This window comes from Chlorocebus sabaeus, chromosome 5 (genome assembly GCF_047675955.1).
Source record: "Chlorocebus sabaeus isolate Y175 chromosome 5, mChlSab1.0.hap1, whole genome shotgun sequence".
Classification (NCBI taxonomy): domain Eukaryota; kingdom Metazoa; phylum Chordata; class Mammalia; order Primates; family Cercopithecidae; genus Chlorocebus; species Chlorocebus sabaeus.
The window spans coordinates 33,440,390-33,453,187 of NC_132908.1; positions in this window are offsets into that span (position 1 = coordinate 33,440,390).

The following is a 12,798-nucleotide window of genomic DNA, read 5'->3' on the forward strand; positions in this document are numbered from 1 at the left end:
TTCAAAACTGGAAAGAAGCTTTCTGAGAAACTGCTCTGTGTTCTGTTAATTCATCTCACAGAGTTACATCTTTCCCTTCAAGAAGCCTTTCGCAAAGGCTGTTCTTGTGGAATTGGCAAAGTGATATTTGGAATCCTATAGAGGGCTATGTTGAAAAAGGAAATATCTTCGTTCAAAACTGGAAAGAAGCTTTCTGAGAAACTGCTCTGTGTTCTGTTAATTCATCACACAGAGTTACATCTTTCACTTCAAGAAGCCTTTCGCTAAGGCTGTTCTTGTGGAATTGGCAAAGCGATATTTGAAAGCCCATAGAGGGCTATGGTGAAAAAGGAAATATCTTCCGTTCAAAACTGGAAAGAAGCTTTCTGAGAAACTGCTCTGTGTTCTGTTAATTCATCTCACAGAGTTACATCTTTCCCTTCAAGAAGATTTTCGCTAAGGCTGTTCTTGTGGAATTGGCAAAGGGATATTTGGAATCCCATAGAGGGCTAGGGTGAAAAAGGAAATATCTTCCGTTCAAAACTGGAAAGAAGCTTTTTGAGAAACTGCTCTGTGTTCTCTTAATTCATCTCACAGAGTTACATCTTTCCCTTCAAGAAGCCTTTCGCTAAGGCTGTTCTTGTGGAATTGGCAAAGGGATATTTGGAAGCCCATAGAGGGCTATGGTGAAAAAGGAAATATCTTCCGTTCAAAACTGGAAAGAAGCTTTCTGAGAAACTGCTCTGTGTTCTGTTAATTCATCTCACCGAGTTACATCTTTCCGTTCAACAAGACTTTCGCTAAGGCTGTTCTTGTGGAATTGGCAAAGGGATATTTGGAAACCCATAGAGGGCTATGGTGAAAAAGGAAATATCTTCCGTTCAAAACTGGAAAGAAGCTTTCTGAGAAACTGCTCTGTGTTCTGTTAATTCATCTCAAAGAGTTACATCTTTCATTTCAAGAAGCCTTTCGCTAAGGCTGTTCTTGTGGAATTGGCAAAGGGATATTTGGAAGCCCATACAGGGCTACGGTGAAAAAGGAAATATCTTCCGTTCAAAACTGGAAAGAAGCTTTCTGAGAAACTGCTCTGTGTTGTGTTAATTCATCTCACAGAGTTACATCTTTCCCTTCAAGAAGCCTTTCGTGTTCTCTTAATTCATCTCACAGCGTTACATCTTTCCCTTCAAGAAGCCTTTCGCTAAGGCTGTTCTTGTGGAATTGGCAAAGGGATATTTGGAAGCAAATAGAGGGCTATGGTGAAAAAGGAAATATCTTCCGTTCAAAAGTGGAAAGAAGCTTTCTGAGAAACTGCTCTGTGTTCTGTTAATTCATCTCACAGAGGTACATCTTTTCCTTCAAGAAGCCTTTCGCTAAGGCTGTTTTTGTGGAATTGGCAAAGGGATATTTGGAACCCCATAGAGGTCTATGGTGAAAAAGGAATCATCTTCCGTTCAAAAGTGGAAAGAAGCTTTCTGAGAAACGGCTCTGTGTTCTGTTAATTCATCTCACAGAGTTACATCTTTCCCTTCAACAAGCCTTTCGCTAAGGCTGTTCTTGTGGAATTGGCAAAGGGATATTTGGAATCCCATAGAGGGCTATGGTGAAAAAGGAAATATCTTCCGTTCAAAACTGGAAAGAAGCTTTCTGAGAAACTGCTTTGTGTTCTGTTAATTCATCTCACAGAGTCACATCTTTCCCTTCAAAAAGCCTTTCGCTAAGGCTATTCTTGTGGAATTTGCAAAGGGATATTTGGAAGCCCATAGAGGGCTATGGTGAAAAAGGAAATATCTTCCGTTCAAAACTGGAAAGAAGCTTTCTGATAAACTGCTCTGTGTTCTCTTAATTCATCTCACCGAGTTACATCTCTCCCTTCAACAAGCCTTTCGCTAAGGCTGTTCTTGTGGAAATGTCAAAGGGATATTTGGAAGCCCATAGGGGGCTATGGTGAAAAAGGAAATATCTTCCGTTCAAAACTGGAAAGAAGCTTTCTGAGAAACTGCTCTGTGTTCTCTTAATTCATCTCACAGAGTTACATCTTTCCCTTCAACAAGCCTTTCGCTAAGGCTGTTCTTAAGGAATTGGCAAAGTGATATTTGGAAGCCCTTAGAGGGCTATGGTGAAAAAGGAAATATCTTCCGTTCAAAAGTGGAAAGAAGTTTTCTGAGAAACTGCTCTGTGTTCTGTTAATTCATCTCACCGAGTTACATCTTTCCATTCAAGAAGCCTTTCGCTAAGGCTGTTCTTGTGGAATTGGCAAAGGGATATTTTTAAGCAAATAGAGGGCTACGGTGAAAAAGGAAATACCTTCTGTTCAAAAGTGGAAAGAAGCTTTCTGAGAAATTGCTCTGTGTTCTGTTAATTCCTCTCACAGAGTTACATCTTTTCCTTCAAGAAGCCTTTCGCTAAGGCTTTTCTTGTGGAATTGGCAAAGGGATATTTGGAACGCCATAGAGGCCTAAGGTGAAAAAGGAAATATCTTCCGTTCAAAAGTGGAAAGAAGCTTTCTGAGAAACTGCTCTGTGTTCTGTTAATTCATCTCACCGAGTTACATCTTTCCCTTCAAGAAGCCTTTCGCTAAGGCTGTTCTTGTGGAATTGGCAAAGGGATATTTGGAAGCCCATAGAGGGCTACGGTGAAAAAGGAAATAACTTCCGTTCAAAACTGGAAAGAAGCTTTCTGAGAAACTGCTCTGTGTTCTGTTAATTCATCTCACAGAGTTACATCTTTCCCTTCAAGAAGCCTTTCGCTAAGGCTGTTCTTGTGGAATTCGCAAAGGGATATTTGGAAGCCCATAGAGGGCTATGGTGAAAAAGGAAATATCTTCCGTTCAAAAGTGGAAAGAAGCTTTCGGAGAAACTGCTCTGTGTTCTGTTAATTCATCTCACAGAGTTACATCTTTCCCTTCAAGAAGCCTTTCGCTAAGGCTGTTCTTGTGGAATTGGCAAAGGGATATTTGGAAGCCCATAGAGGGCTATGGTGAAAAAGGAAATATCTTCCGTTCAAAACTGGAAAGAAGCTTTCTGAGAAACTGCTCTGTGTTCTCTTAATTCATCTCACAGAGTTACATCTTTCCCTTCAAGAAGCCTTTCGCTAAGGCTGTTCTTGTGGAATTGGCAAAGGGATATTTGGAAGCCCTTAGAGGGCTATGGTGAAAAACGAAATATCTTCCGTTCAAAACTGGAAAGAAGCTTTCTGAGAAACTGCTCTGTGTTCTGTTAATTCATCTCACAGAGTTACATCTTTCTGTTCAACAAGCCTTTCGCTAAGGCTGTTCTTGTGGAATTGGCAAAGGGATATTTGGAAGCCCATAGAGGGCTATGGTGAAAAAGGAAATATCTTCCGTTCAAACCTGGAAAGAAGCTTTCTGAGAAAGTGCTCTGTGTTCTGTTAATTCATTTCACAGAGTTACATCTTTTCCTTCAAGAAGCCTTTCGCTAAGGCTGTTCTTGTGGAATTGGCAAAGGGATATTTGGAACCCCATAGAGGCCTACGGTGAAAAAGGAAATATCTTCCGTTAAAAAGTGTAAAGAAGCTTTCTGAGAAACTGCTCTGTGTTCTGTTGATTCATCTCACAGAGTTACATCTTTCCCTTCAAGAAGCCTTTCGCTAAGGCTGTTCTTGTGGAATTGGCAAAGGGATATTTGGAAGCCCATAGAGGGCTATGGTGACAAAGGAAATATCTTCCTTTCAAAACTGGAAAGAAGCTTTCTGAGAAACTGCTCTGTGTTCTGTTCATTCATCTCACAGAGTTACATCTTTCCCTTCAAGAAGCCTTTCGCTAAGGCTGTTCTTGTAGAATTGGCAAAGGAATATTTGGAAGCCCATAGAGGGCTATGGTGAAAAAGGAAATATCTTCCGTTCAAAAATGGAAAGAAGCTTTCTGAGAAACTGCTCTGTGTTCTATTAATTCATCTCACAGAGTTACATTTTCCCTTCAAGAAGCCTTTCACTAAGGCTGTTCTTGTGGAATTGGCAAAGGGATATTTTGAAGCCCATAGAGGGCTATGGTGAAAAAGGAAATATCCTCCGTTCAAAACTGGAAAGAAGCTTTCTGAGAAACTGCTCTGTGTTCTGTAAATTCATCTCACCGAGTTACATCTTTCCCTTCAACAAGCCTTTCGCTAAGGCTGTTCTTGTGGAATTGGCAAAGGGATATTTGGAAGCCCATAGAGGGCTATGGTGAAAAAGGAAATATCTTCCGTTCAAAAATGGAAAGAAGCTTTGTGAGAAACTGCTCTGTGTTCTGTTAATTCATCTCACAGAGTTACATCTTTCCCTTCAACAAGCCTTTCGCTAAGGCTGTTCTTAAGGAATTGTCAAAGTGATATTTGGAAGCCCTTAGAGGTCTATGGTGAAAAAGGAAATATTTTCCGTTCAAAACTGGAAAGAAGCTTTCTGAGAAACTGCTCTGTGTTCTGTTAATTCATCTCACAGAGTTACATCTTTCCCTTCAAGAAACCTTTCGCTAAGGCTGTTCTTGTGGAATTGGCAAAGGGATATTTGGAAGCAAATAGAGGGCTATGGTCAAAAAGAAATATCTTCCGTTGAAAAGTGGAAAGAAGCTTTCTGAGAAACTGCTCTGTGTTCTGTTAATTCATCTCACAGAGTTACATCTTTTCCTTCAAGAAGCCTTTCGCTAAGGCTGTTCTTGTGGAATTGGCAAAGGGATATTTGGAACCCCATAGAGGCCTATGGTGAAAAAGGAAATATCTTCCGTTAAAAAGTGTAAAGAAGCTTTCTGAGAAACTGCTCTGTGTTCTGTTAATTCATCTCACAGAGTTACATCTTTCCCTTCTAGAAGCCTTTCGCTAAGGCTGTTCTTGTGGAACTGGCAAAGGGATATTTGGAAGCCCATAGAGGGCTATGGTGAAAAAGGAAATATCTTCCGTTCAAAACTGGAAAGAAGCTTTCTGAGAAACTGCTCTGAGTTCTGTTCATTCATCTCACAGAGGTACATCTTTCCCTTCAAGAAGACTTTCGCTAAGGCTGTTCTTGTGGAATTGGCAAAGGAATATTTGGAAGTCCATAGAGGGCTATGGTGAAAAAGGAAATATCTTCCGTTCAAAACTGGAAAGAAGCTTTGTGAGAATCTGCTCTGTGTTCTCTTAATTCATCTCACAGAGTTACATCTTTCCCTTCAAGAAGCCTTTCGCTAAGGCTGTTCTTGTGGAATTGGCAAAGGGATATTTGGAAGCTCATAGAGGGCTATGGTGAAAAAGGAAATATCTTCCGTTCAAAACTGGAAAGAAGCTTTCTGAGAAACTGCTCTGTGTTCTGTTAATTCATCTCACCGGGTTACATCTTTCCGTTCAACAAGCCTTTCGCTAAGGCTGTTCTTGTGGAATTGGCAAAGGGATATTTGGAAGCCCATAGAGGGCTATGGTGAAAAAGGAAATATCTTCCGTTCAAAAGTGGAAAGAAGCTTTCTGAGAAAGTGCTCTGTGTTCTGTTAATTCATCTCACAGAGTTACATCTTTCCCTTCAAGAAGCCTTTCGCTAAGGCTGTTCTTGTTGAATTGGCAAAGGGATATTTGGAAGCCCATAGAGAGCTATGGTGAAAAAGGAAATATCTTCCGTTCAAAACTGGAAAGAAGCTTTCTGAGAAATTGCTCTGTGTTCTGTTAATTCATCTCACAGAGTTACATCTTTCCCTTCAAGAAGCCTTTCGCTAAGGCTGTTCTTGTGGAATTGGCAAAGGGATATTTGGAAGCCCATAGAGGGCTATGGTGAAAAAGGAAATATCTTCCGTTCAAACCTGGAAAGAAGCTTTCTGAGAAACTGCTCTGTGTTCTCTTAATTCATCTCACAGAGTTACATCTTTCCCTTCAAGAAGCCTTTCGCTAAGGCTGTTCTTGTGGAATTGGCATAGGGATATTTGGAAGCCCTTAGAGGGCTATGGTGAAAAAGGAAATATCTTCCGTTCAAAACTGGAAAGAAGCTTTCTGAGAAACTGCTCTGTGTTCTCTTAATTCATCTCACAGAGTTACATCTTTCCCTTCAAGAAGCCTTTCGCTAAGGCTGTTCATGTGGAATTGGCAAAGGGATATTTGGAAGCCCATAGAGGTCTACGGTGAAAAAGGAAATATCTTCCGTTCAAAACTGGAAAGAAGCTTTCTGAGAAACTGCTCTGTGTTCTGTTAATTCATCTCACAGAGTTACATCTTTCCCTTCAAGAAGCCTTTCGTGTTGTCTTAATTCATCTCACAGAGTTACATCTTTCCCTTCAAGAAGCCTTTCGCTAAGGCTGTTCTTGTGGAATTGGCAAAGGGATATTTGGAAGCAAATAGAGGGCTATAGTGAAAAAGGAAATATCTTCCGTTCAAAAGTGGAAAGAAGCTTTCTGAGAAACTGCTCTGTATTCTGTTAATTCATCTCACAGAGTTACATCTTTTCCTTCAAGAAGCCTTTCGCTAAGGCTGTTTTTGTGGAATTGGCAAAGGGATATTTGGAACCCCATAGAGGTCTATGGTGAAAAAGGAAACATCTTCCGTTCAAAAGTGGAAAGAACCTTTCTGAGAAACTGCTCTGTGTTCTGTTAATTCATCTCACAGAGTTACATCTTTCCCTTCAACAAGCCTTTCGCTAAGGCTGTTCTTGTGGAATTGGCAAAGGGATATTTGGAATCCCATAGAGGGCTATGGTGAAAAAGGAAATATCTTCCGTTCAAAACTGGAAAGAAGCTTTCTGAGAAACTGCTCTGTGTTCTGTTAATTCATCTCACAGAGTCATATCTTTCCCTTCAAAAAGCCTTTCGCTAAGGCTATTCTTGTGGAATTGGCAAAGGGATATTTGGAAGCCCATAGAGGGCTATGGTGAAAAAGGAAATATCTTCCGTTCAAAACTGGAAAGAAGCTTTCTGATAAACTGCTCTGTGTTCTCTTAATTCATCTCACCGAGTTACACCTCTCCCTTCAACAAGCCTTTCGCTAAGGCTGTTCTTGTGGAAATGTCAAAGGGATATTGGGAAGCCCATAGAGGGCTATGGTGAAAAAGGAAATATCTTCCGTTCAAAACTGGAAAGAATCTTTCTGAGAAAGTGCTCTGTGTTCTGTTCATTCATCTCACAGAGTTACATCTTTCCCTTCAAGAAGCCTTTCGCTAAGGCTGTTCTTGTGGAATTGGCAAAGGGATATTTGGAAGCCCATAGAGGGCTACGGTGAAAAAGGAAGTATCTTCCGTTCAAAACTGGAAAGAAGCTTTCTGAGAAACTGCTCTGTGTTCTGTTAATTCATCTCACAGAGTTACATCTATCCCTTCAAGAAGCCTTTCGCTAAGGCTATTCTTGTGGAATTGGCAAGGGGATATTTGGAAGCCCATCGAGGGCTATGGTGAAAAAGCAAAATCTTCCGTTCAAAACTGGAAAGAAGCTTTCTGAGAAACTGCTCTTTGTTCTGTCAATTCATATCACAGAGTTACATCTTTCCCTTCAAGAAGCCTTTTGCTAAGGCTGTTATTGTGGAATTGGCAAAGGGATATTTGGAAGCCCATAGAGGGCTATGGTGAAAAGGAAATATCTTCTGTACAAAAATGGAAAGAAGCTTTCTGAGAAACTGCTCTGTGTTCTGTTAATTCATCTCACAGAGTTACATCTTTCTCTTCAAGAAGCCTTTCGCTAAGGCTGTTCTTGTGGAATTGGCAAAGTGATATTTGGAAGCCCATAGAGGGCTATGGTGAAAAAGGAAATATTTTCCGTTCAAAACTGGAAAGAAGCTTTCTGAGAAACTGCTCTGTGTTCTGTTAATTCATCTCACAGAGTTACATCTTTCCCTTCAAGAAGCCTTTCGCTAAGGCTGTTCTTGTGGAATTGGTAGAGGGATATTTGGAAGCCCATAGAGGGCTACGGTGAAAAAGGAAATAACTTCCATTCAAAACTGGAAAGAAGCTTTCTGAGAAACTGCTCTGTGTTCTGTTAATTCATCTCACAGTGTTACATCTTTCCCTTCAAGAAGCCTTTCGCTAAGGCTGTTCTTGTGGAATTGGCAAAGGGATATTTGGAAGTCCTTAGAGGGCTATGGTGAAAAAGGAAATATCTTCCGTTCAAAACTGGAAAGAAGCTTTCGGAGAAACTGCTCGGTGTTCTCTTAATTCATCTCACAGAGTTACATCTTTCCCTTCAAGAAGCCTTTCGCTAAGGCTGTTCTTGTGGAATTGGCAAAGGGATATTTGGAAGCAAATAGAGGGCTATGGTGAAAAAGGAAATATCTTCCGTTCAAAAGTGGAAAGAAGCTTTCTGAGAAACTGCTCTTTGTTCTGTTAATTCATCTCACAGAGTTACATCTTTTCCTTCAAGAAGCCTTTCGCTTAGGCTGTTCTTGTGGAATTGGCAAAGGGATATTTGGAACCCCATAGAGGCCTATGGTGAAAAAGGAAATATCTTCCGTTCAAAACTGGAAAGAAGCTTTCTGAGAAACTGCTCTGTGTTCTGTTAATTCATCTCACAGAGTTACATCTTTCCCTTCAAGAAGCCTTTCGCTAAGGCTGTTCTTGTGGAATTGGCAAAGGGATATTTGGAAGCCCATAGAGAGCTACGGTGAAAAAGGAAATATCTTCCGTTCAAAACTGGAAAGAAGCTTTCTGAGAAACTGCTCGGTGTTCTCTTAATTCATCTCACAGAGTTACATCTTTCCCTTCAAGAAGCCTTTCGCTAAGGCTGTTCTTGTGGAATTGGCAAAGGGTTATTTGGAAGCCCATAGAGGGCTATGGTGAAAAAGGAAATATCTTCCGTTCAAAACTGGAAAGAAGCTTTCTGAGAAACTGCTCTGTGTTGTGTTAATTCATCTCACAGAGTTACATGTTTCCCTTCAAGAAGCCTTTCGCTAAGGCTGTTCTTGTGGAATTGGCAAAGGGATATTTGGAAGCCCTTTGAGGGCTATGGTGAAAAAGGAAATATCTTCCGTTCAAAACTGGAAAGAAGCTTTCTGAGAAACTGCTCTGTGTTCTGTTAATTCATCTCACCGCGTTACATGTTTTCCTTCAAGAAGCCTTTCGCTAAGGCTGTTCTTGTGGAATTGGCAAAGGGATATTTGGAAGCCCATAGAGGGCAATGGTGAAAAAGGAAATATCTTCCGTTCAAAACTGGAAAGAAGCTTTCTGAGAAAGTGCTCTGTGTTCTGTTAATTCATCTCACAAAGTTACATCTTTCCCTTCAAGAAGCCTTTCGCTAAGGCTGTTCTTGTGGAATTGACAAAGTGATATTTGGAAGCCCATAGAGGGCTATGGTGAAAAAGGAAATATCTTCCGTTCAAAACTGGAAAGAAGCTTTCTGAGAAACTGCTCTGTGTTCTGTTAATTAATCTCACAGAGTTACATCTTTCCCTTCAAGAAGCCTTTCGCTAAGGCTGTTCTTGTGGAATTGGCAAAGGGATATTTGGAAGCCCTTTGAGGGCTATGGTGAAAAAGGAAATATCTTCCGTTCAAAACTGGAAAGAAGCTTTCTGAGAAACTGCTCTGTGATCTGTTAATTCATCTCACAGAGTTACATCCTTCATTTCAAGAAGCCTTTCGCTAAGGCTGTTCTTGTGGAATTGGCAAAGTGATACTTGGAAGCCCATAGAGGGCTATGGTGAAAAAGGAAATATCTTCCGTTCAAAAGTGGAAAGAAGCTTTCTGAGAAACTGCTCTGTGTTCTGTCAATTCATCTCACAGAGTTACATCCTTCATTTCAAGAAGCCTTTCGCTAAGGCTGTTCTTGTGGAATTGGCAAAGTGATATTTGGAACCCCATAGAGGCCGATGGTGAAAAAGGAAATATCTTCCGTTCAAAAGTGGAAAGAAGCTTTCGGAGAAACTGCTCTGTGTTCTGTAAATTCATCTCACAGAGTTACATCTTTCCCTTCAACAAGCCTTTCGCTAAGGCTGTTCTTAAGGAATTGGCAAAGTGATATTTGGAAGCCCATAGAGGGCTATGGTGAAAAAGGAAATATCTTCCTATCAAAACTGGAAAGAATCTTTCTGAGAAAGTGCTCTGTGTTCTGTTCATTCATCTCACAGAGTTACAACTTTCGTTACAAGAAGCCTTTCGGTAAGGCTGTTCTTGTGGAATTGGCAAAGTGATATTTTGAAGCCCATAGAGGGCTATGGTGAAAAAGGAAATATCTTCCGTTCAAAAGTGGAAAGAAGCTTTCTGAGAAACTGCTCTGTGTTCTGTTAATTCATCTCACAGAGTTACATCTTTCATTTCAAGAAGCCTTTCGCTAAGGCTGTTCTTGTGGAATTGGCAAAGGGATATTTGGAACCCCATAGAGGCCTATGGTGAAAAAGGAAATATCTTCCGTTCAAAACTGGAAAGAAACTTTCTGAGAATCTGCTCTGTGTTCTTTTAATTCATCTCACCGAGTTACATCTTTCCCTTAAAGAAGCCTTTCGCTAAGGCTGTTCTTGTGGAATTGGCAAAGGGATATTTGGAACCCCATAGAGGCCTATGGAGGAAAAGGAAATATCTTCCGTTCAAAACTGGAAAGAAGCTTTCTGAGAAACTGCTCTGTGTTCTGCTAATTCAACTCACAGAGTTACATTTTTCCCTTCAAGAAGCCTTTCGCTAAGGCTCTTCTTGTGGAAATGGCAAAGGGATATTTGGAAGCCCATAGAGGGCTATGGTGAAAAAGGAAATATCTTCCGTTGAAAACTGGAAAGAAGCTTTCTGAGAAACTGCTCTGTGTTCTGTTAATGCATCTCACAGAGTTACATCTTTCCCTACAAGAAGCCTTTCGCTAAGGCGGTTCTTGTGGAATTGGCAAAGGGATATTTGGAAGCCCATAGAGGGCTATGGTGAAAAAGGAAATATCTTCCGTTCAAAACTGGAAAGAAGCTTTCTGAGAAACTGCTCTGTGTTCTGTTAATTCATCTCACCGAGTTACATCTTTCCCTTCAAAAAGCCTTTCGCTAAGGCTGTTCTTGTGGAATTGGCAAAGGGATATTTGGAAGCCCATACAGGGCTACGGTGAAAAAGGAAATATCTTCCGTTCAAAACTGGAAAGAAGCTTTCTGAGAAACTGCTCTGTGTTGTGTTAATTCATCTCACAGAGTTACATCTTTCCCTTCAAGAAGCCTTTCGTGTTGTCTTAATTCATCTCACAGAGTTACATCTTTCCCTTCAAGAAGCCTTTCGCTAAGGCTGTTCTTGTGGAATTGGCAAAGGGATATTTGGAAGCAAATAGAGGGCTATGGTGAAAAAGGAAATATCTTCCGTTCAAAACTGGAAAGAAGCTTTCTGAGAAACTGCTCTGTGATCTGTTAATTCATCTCACAGAGTTACATCCTTCATTTCAAGAAGCCTTTCGCTAAGGCTGTTCTTGTGGAATTGGCAAAGTGATACTTGGAAGCCCATAGAGGGCTATGGTGAAAAAGGAAATATCTTCCGTTCAAAAGTGGAAAGAAGCTTTCTGAGAAACTGCTCTGTGTTCTGTCAATTCATCTCACAGAGTTACATCCTTCATTTCAAGAAGCCTTTCGCTAAGGCTGTTCTTGTGGAATTGGCAAAGTGATATTTGGAACCCCATAGAGGCCGATGGTGAAAAAGGAAATATCTTCCGTTCAAAAGTGGAAAGAAGCTTTCGGAGAAACTGCTCTGTGTTCTGTAAATTCATCTCACAGAGTTACATCTTTCCCTTCAACAAGCCTTTCGCTAAGGCTGTTCTTAAGGAATTGGCAAAGTGATATTTGGAAGCCCATAGAGGGCTATGGTGAAAAAGGAAATATCTTCCTATCAAAACTGGAAAGAATCTTTCTGAGAAAGTGCTCTGTGTTCTGTTCATTCATCTCACAGAGTTACAACTTTCGTTACAAGAAGCCTTTCGGTAAGGCTGTTCTTGTGGAATTGGCAAAGTGATATTTTGAAGCCCATAGAGGGCTATGGTGAAAAAGGAAATATCTTCCGTTCAAAAGTGGAAAGAAGCTTTCTGAGAAACTGCTCTGTGTTCTGTTAATTCATCTCACAGAGTTACATCTTTCATTTCAAGAAGCCTTTCGCTAAGGCTGTTCTTGTGGAATTGGCAAAGGGATATTTGGAACCCCATAGAGGCCTATGGTGAAAAAGGAAATATCTTCCGTTCAAAACTGGAAAGAAACTTTCTGAGAATCTGCTCTGTGTTCTTTTAATTCATCTCACCGAGTTACATCTTTCCCTTAAAGAAGCCTTTCGCTAAGGCTGTTCTTGTGGAATTGGCAAAGGGATATTTGGAACCCCATAGAGGCCTATGGAGGAAAAGGAAATATCTTCCGTTCAAAACTGGAAAGAAGCTTTCTGAGAAACTGCTCTGTGTTCTGCTAATTCAACTCACAGAGTTACATTTTTCCCTTCAAGAAGCCTTTCGCTAAGGCTCTTCTTGTGGAAATGGCAAAGGGATATTTGGAAGCCCATAGAGGGCTATGGTGAAAAAGGAAATATCTTCCGTTGAAAACTGGAAAGAAGCTTTCTGAGAAACTGCTCTGTGTTCTGTTAATGCATCTCACAGAGTTACATCTTTCCCTACAAGAAGCCTTTCGCTAAGGCGGTTCTTGTGGAATTGGCAAAGGGATATTTGGAAGCCCATAGAGGGCTATGGTGAAAAAGGAAATATCTTCCGTTCAAAACTGGAAAGAAGCTTTCTGAGAAACTGCTCTGTGTTCTGTTAATTCATCTCACCGAGTTACATCTTTCCCTTCAAAAAGCCTTTCGCTAAGGCTGTTCTTGTGGAATTGGCAAAGGGATATTTGGAAGCCCATACAGGGCTACGGTGAAAAAGGAAATATCTTCCGTTCAAAACTGGAAAGAAGCTTTCTGAGAAACTGCTCTGTGTTGTGTTAATTCATCTCACAGAGTTACATCTTTCCCTTCAAGAAG